The following is a 7,657-nucleotide window of genomic DNA, read 5'->3' on the forward strand; positions in this document are numbered from 1 at the left end:
TTTATAATAAATTAATAATTAAATTTATTTACGGTAATATAATAAATATGTATTTCAATACATAATAGTTAATTGATAACTAATTTTTTTTGTGTACTCTAAATATGATCCTATTTGCATATACAATGAGTTAATCATAAATGTAAGGTTTAATTATTTTATTAATTTTTATAATTTTATCAAATTTTTAATTAATTTTTTATACTTTTTTAGTTAGATTTTTACATTGTATTTAATTTTATAAATAAGTTATTTTAGTATAAAAAATATTAGAATTAACTAAATATTTTTTCGTGAACTAAGGGTATTTATCGTTAAAAATTTAACTAAATCTTTAACTACATATATTTTAAAAGAAATATTATGATTTTAACATTTTTATATGAAAATAACCTAATTACAAAATTATAAATAGGACAGAGATTTAATTAAAAAATATATATAAAAATTTAATTAAAAATCTGATAAAATTATAGAAAATAATTAAATCTAAATATTACTTGTCAACCACAACATAACAACACTACTAACCAGGCAAATGATTTGGTACTCCTCTCGGAGAAAAAGGTTATCGATAACATTTTCAAAAATAATTACAATATAATTCCTACTTTCTCTTATTTGAAATTACTAAAGTATTTTAAAATTTTTGATATTTTCATTTTGTTAACCCAATTTCTTTCACACTCCACCAAATTGTTGATAATTATATTAGGTATATATTAAAATTAATTATTAAAATTAGTTATTAATATAAAATATATAAAAAATATATACTAAAAATAAATTAAAATTATAAATATATTTATATTGGCTCATTAGCTTTTCAAGTTAGATTTCATAAGGCCTCGTCTTTCTATCAAATTTTAGCATGCCTTTTGTAGTGCTTGCATTAGATAAATATCAACCAATCAGAAAATTAAAGTTTATCTAACTCTAGATATTTATCAGGACTTATGACATCTCAATAAAGATGAATAATAACAAATTGAGTACAACACGAGGAGACGTGTAATGTAACAAGGTTCATAATAACCATGCCAATAGGCTATGATTCAGTTTGGGTAACCAACTTAATTAAGTTTCTTTTGATAAAATAATTTAAATAATAAATGACTATGTTAAAAATAACTTATAAATAAGTTATTTTGTGTTTGAATTTTTAATTCTAAAAATATTTATTTTATAAAAGTGTAATAAAAAGTAGAAGTATTATGAGAGAAGTCATTTTTTTTTAACTTCTCTATAACCTCTTAAATAGCTTCTTAAAAAGTTGTAATTTGGTTTTCAAAATTGTACCAGACATTAATACTGCTACTTTTTATAAGTCAAAAGTTAAAAAAAAGTTACTTCTAAAATTTTTCAAATGAACCCTATGTGACTTAATGATAATGCATTATAGCACATTAAATGGCTGAATGTTTTCAGAATATTAAAAAATAACATTAAAACTTTATAAAATAAAACCAGCATAGGTAAAGTATTTGACGGAAATTAAAAAAATTAAAAAGATAAAATATTAAATATTTATACAAATATTTTAAATTACATCTTTAAGTTTGACATAATTTTTTAAAATTAAAACTAAAATAAGAGAACTCAATTCTATTATATGTTCCCTCACCTCAATTCTATTATATGTTGCATTCCGAATATTATTCATCTGACAGAAAATTTAGATGCATTAGAATATGAATTTTGCCTATAAAATTTAGAAGTTGTAATTGCTCAATCATAAATTGAGTTCTTTAATAAAACTAATTTTATCTTTTTTTAATTGAGTTATAATATCTAATTAGTTATTCTAATTATCTTTTGATAAAATATAGCTCATTTTGTCTTTATCTTAAATTTAAAAAAAAAAACTCAACACAAAAATAGAAGAAAAAAGATAACAAAATAAAATCTACCTAGAACAAATAAAAGAAAATAATCAACACAAAAAATACTAATAGTTATTTCTATGTTATTTTCGGTATTGCTATCAACAATAAAAGGGATCCACACCTAACCATTCTTTTTAGTTTAAAAAGGACAAGTTGATAATGTTGTCAACTCCTTTTTTTTTATTCTGAAAAATTCTTCTATTCATTTCCAACCAAATGAGTCAGATAATCGCACAAAAACACACAATCCATCTCTTGCGCTCCTCCTTACTAATTGATATCTCAGTCCAACTTTAAAAATGTTCTTTTAACGTTCCCGGGTAAGACCAACGCCTCTCAACAAATGATATCCATGCACACTAAACCTGCGAAGAAAAATCACAACTAAGAAACGAGTGGCCTGGTGACCATATTTGACACCTTTGTTACATAACATGCATACAACATCTTCCTGGCTAACACCCCCAAACCGACTCAGCCTTTCCTTCGTATTGCCAGACAAACAGCTCCACTCTTGGTGGAATTGGGCCTTTTCAAATTGTCCCAATAAAGCTATAACTTGTTATATCCTCCGGAATCAATTCCGCCTGCAGCACCTACACAAAAGAGTTAGTAGAAAATACACATTATTTATCAAATTTTCACACAACTTTATCCTCTCTATCGTATGCAAGTTTGACCAGTCTTAAGGTATCATGTAACTGATTTACTAGATTCAGCTCCCATTGAAAAATCTTTCGCCTCCATTGGAAGTTCCATATCTATTCTAATCCATTCCAAAACCTACAATCCCCTATTACATATTCTCTTTGGTTTGAAATTGAGAAGAGTCTCGGAAACTGATCTTTCAAATAACTACCACGCAGCCAAATATCCTCCCAGAATCAAGTCCCTCTTCCATCACCAATCTCCATAGATAACTCAGTAATCATCTTCTGTCTTATATGTTGATCATTGAACTGTATCTGACAAATATCCTTCTAAGGGTTCCCCCTAGTCCCGGAACAGGTAATACCTGAGAGGACAGTAAGACATTTGGGTTCAGGTTATTACATGAGTAAACCACTTTCTTCCACAACGGACACTCCTCCTTCGAGAAACGCCACCACCACTTAAACAAGAGAGCTGTGTTTCGCACCGTGGTATCCCCGACTCCTAACCCATCAAACATTTTGGGAGCCTACATCACCTAACCAAGGTCAAACCATTCCTTCCATCCTCTTTACTCTATATAAAACTTTTCTGCAAGGAAATCAGTTTCTCTGCAACAGCCTTCGACATCTTATATAAACTCAAATAATATACAGTGAGACTATTCACATTGAATTTAATGAGCACCAACTTACCAACTTTATTGAGAACCTTGGCTTTTCATATACTAAGTTTCTCCTCCACTTTATCTATAATAGGCTTCCAAGTCTTAACCAACCTCAAGTTAACTCCTAACGAGATTTTCTGGTACTTAACTAGGAGAACGACTTCCTTACAGCCCAACACGCTACACATGCACTGTACCCACTGCTCGTCACAATTAATAGGAATCAAGCTGGATTGATCAAAATTAATACTTAACCCTGACATCGATTCAAAACAACGAAGAATCCTCCTGTAATTCTTAATGGTCTCTTCCTCTGGAGAGCAGAAGAGAATAGTATCATCCACAAATTGAAGATGCGATAACTGACTATGATCTCTCCCAACCAGTAGCGGAGATATGCGGCCGTTTCTAACCGCCTTCACAAACATCCTATGTAGAACATTGACAACAAGTACAAATAAAAATAGAGATAGTGGATCACCTTGTCGCAGGCCTCTTTCCATCTTAAACACATGGAACACGTACTAACACACTCCATAATCTACCCCCTCCATCTTCGTCCAAATCCCGTCTTTTGTAACACAAGGTCCGCAAAGCTCTACTTGACTCTATCATTTGCTTTCTGGAAGTCTAACTTTATTATCACCACTTCCTTCCTTCTCAATTTAATCCACTGAACTGTTTCACACGCAATAAGCGCCCATTGTGAATCTTTCGTCCCTTAACAAAAGTACTCTGTGTCTCATCTACTATCCCTGACATTACTGCTCGCATTCTCCTAACCAGCATCTTCGAAATGACTTTATACACATACCCTACCATGCTAATCGGCCTATGGTCTTTGATTTCCCTTGCACCGGTAAACTTAGGTGCCAGTACCACCCAAGTGACATTGGCATCTACCAGTAGCCTGGACGTTTGGAAAAAGTCCAACACTGCTGCCGTGAATTCAGATCCAATTTCAACCCAACACTTTTTTATGAAATTCATGTTGTACCCATCACTTCCTGGAGTCTTAGATGATTCACAATCCTATACTGCCTCTTTAACCTCCTTAGGAGTCGGTTCCACCTCCAAAGCCAAATCATTTCCACCATACCATCTCTAAAACCCACCAAGGGAGACTTCTCCTGATGATATAGATCCTTATAAAAGTCCCCAATTGCAACTTTAATCATTGCTTGATTCCTTATCAACCTTCCATTAATAACCAAAGCATCAATCCTATTGTTCCTCCTTCTTGTCGAAACTAAGTTGTGGAGGTATCTTGTGTTTTTATCCATATTCCTCGCATGTCTAGAACGTGACATTTGCTTTCAATGCAGTTCTTTCCTTACATACTATTTTTCACAGCAAACAACAAGCAACCTCCTTCTTGCCTCTACCGTTGCATCATAAATCCCATCACTCATCGTGTCATCAATTTTCTTAATCTCTTCTTCAAATATCATAATTTTCTTGTTCATGCCACCAATATTTCTTTATGTCATCTTTCCAAAAGAACTATAAAAGCCTTCAATTTATCTGTGAATTGCACTTCGTTTAAAACTTTTCATTTCTCCTTAACCATCCTAAAAAAATCTTCATATGTAAACTACGAGTTGATGAATACCACCCGAAATATGGAATTTTATAAATGCAAAGCACTGTTAATAACTATGGTAAAAGAAAATCGTGTTGCAAAGTCAAATGAAAAATAATCAAATATGATTAGAAACAATCAATATATAATTAAAGGAATAAATATATGAGTAAATTAATTAAAAAATTGGAGAAATTTTTAATTTTTTTACTTTAAAATGATCAATTTTAATATAAAAAACATGATTGTGGTACCAAATAGTTAAAGCAAAAAAATTAAAAAATTAAATAAAAGACTTTAACTCTAAAATATACATTCATGGACTATAAATAAAACTCTCTTTGTATGTAATATCAAATTTAGGTATAAAAAAGAATAACATAATTATTAAAATGATACTATATAAAATTTTGTGTACTCAACTGTCCAAATGTCGATAGTTTTGAGATATGGTAGGATTAAACAGATGTGCGGTCTGCCAAATTTACGTATCTCCCTAACAAATTAAATAAAATCAGTGCACATACTCTCTAAAATAATCATGATAAATAAGAATATACTTTATAATATAAAATAGGACTTACTAATATCCGAGATTCTATCGGAGGGCAACACTACACGGAGACTCCAAGAACATCCTTTTGCATATTGTCTGCAATACACATGGTACTTTGATCGGTCCGACTCCACAACTTTGTACTCAACACTTCTTCGAATGCTATAATTCTTCACACCTAGCATGCTAGCCTCCATGCTTTTGAATCTGTGACTAATATGAAACTTTATACCACCATCCATATTGTAATTGTCTCTACCCACATTGAAGAATTTAGTTTCCTCGTGCATCGCATTCAAAATTAATGTATGATAGTGACTGAGTACAGCTGACAACTCTGGAATTGGTTTTCGGGTAAGAAAAAGATACTATCTTGATCCACCGACATTAGTCTCTGGTACAACCTTGTCCTCCTCCTCATCCTTGGTAACATACTCTTCATCTAGTTCCTCATTGTCCACGTCCATATAGTACTAGTACAGTGCAAAGGTAGTAGTGCAAGAGGTGGGTCATCGTGGACAAAATTCGAGTGTCCAAAACCACCACCACTAACATCACCAATCTCTGTCAAAAGTTCTATCACTTGTTTAGCCATAATTTTTCTGTGAACATCAAACATGAGGCACACATGCTCATTGCCATCCATCGAGTCAAAAAATACGAAATCAAAATACATTATTTTCCATCTATGCTAGCAACATATACCCAACTCTTCCAACCTATTTTGTCTCAATAACACCGAGACTCGTCAATATTAGACTCTTTAACTCAGACAAAGAATTTAGTTTTCGAGTGCACAATAGAATAGGATTGTCATACTCAAATACAACTTCATTGTCATTGTTTCTCATGTGACAGTTGGGATGTACACTTATAACAACATATCCACTACTACTACATATTTTGAATAAACTTATTGAAAATAAAAAAGAAGTAAAATATTTGTAAAGAAAAATAATGGTTGCAAATCCTTTTATAATTAATCAAAATTTGTCATACTATAATTCGTTTGCATTGCGTTTAAGTATATTTCGTTTATAGTATAAACGAAAAATATGCAGATCATTCTCTCTTATATATTATGTAACCTAATGTATCATATCTCATTTACAATGTAAATAAGATACACTATATAAATGAGATAAATAAAAAATAAAAATTGACAAAAAAACTACACATAACATATATCTATAAATAAAATAATTATTTATTTTAAAAAAACCTTCATTTGTGTGTGTGTGTGTTTTTTTTTATCTTTTATTAGAAAACTATATAAATAAAAATGCGACAAGACCTAGTATAATATAATAAGAAATTTTTAAATGTTCTGAGAGTAAATTAGTCTTTCTACTGAATTATTTATCTTTCATATTAACATAAATAATATAGAATAAGAACATTCATTTACTTTAAGATCACACAAAATATTTTCTAATACAATGCTCTTTTATCCTCTAACCTGTTCACGGTTTCAGATTATTTATGCCCAATTTTTTTATTTTTGAGTAAAGTATTATTTTAATTTTTAATATTTGAGTCAAATTTTAATTTAATTTTTAATATTTTTAATATTTTATTTTAATTTTAAAATTTTTTAAATTGATTTAATATTGTTCTATTATTAAATTTAATTCAATTAATTAATAAAAAAACTTTTATATTAGTGATAATTAGTAGTAGACTAGTAAACTGACCATTCGACCAATTCGCTTATTACACATGAATATATGATAATAATGTAATGGGTCGCATTATCTGTGTTTCTTGAAAAAGAGTTGGGCTTGAAACTTAGATGAAACAATGTAATTATTAAAGCAAACTTTACAATGTTTTTCGGCCTTTGAAGAAACAACTGGAAAAGCTCATGCTACTACCAAAAACCAAAAAAACTTCGGATGCCGTGCCTGTATACAACCTCTTAACCTATAAAAAAAAAAAAAAAAAAAAAAAACTATACACAATCGTGCATTAGTGATTATCAACAAAGGTTACTTTCCTGTCCAAAAAAAGGGGTTAATTTAAGTGATACATCCTTAGCTTGTTTTTCTTTGCGCAATTTGTTGAGTTTTGGTTCTGTTTTCTATGAATGATGTCTGTGCTTTTAAAAATAAAAAGCAAAAATTCGAAGTATCAAAAGTTATGCTAGTAGAGTATTTGTTGCTAGTGGATTAATTTGTAGCAATGTACTAATTGTTAATCTATCATTTTATTAACGGAATAGTAGTAACAAATGCATCTGAAAATAGTATTATTAAAATAAAAAAACTACAATTTTTTTCTTAATTTTCTTTATATATAATAAAAGATGATATTAA

This window comes from Arachis duranensis, chromosome 3 (genome assembly GCF_000817695.3).
Source record: "Arachis duranensis cultivar V14167 chromosome 3, aradu.V14167.gnm2.J7QH, whole genome shotgun sequence".
NCBI classification, from domain to species: domain Eukaryota; kingdom Viridiplantae; phylum Streptophyta; class Magnoliopsida; order Fabales; family Fabaceae; genus Arachis; species Arachis duranensis.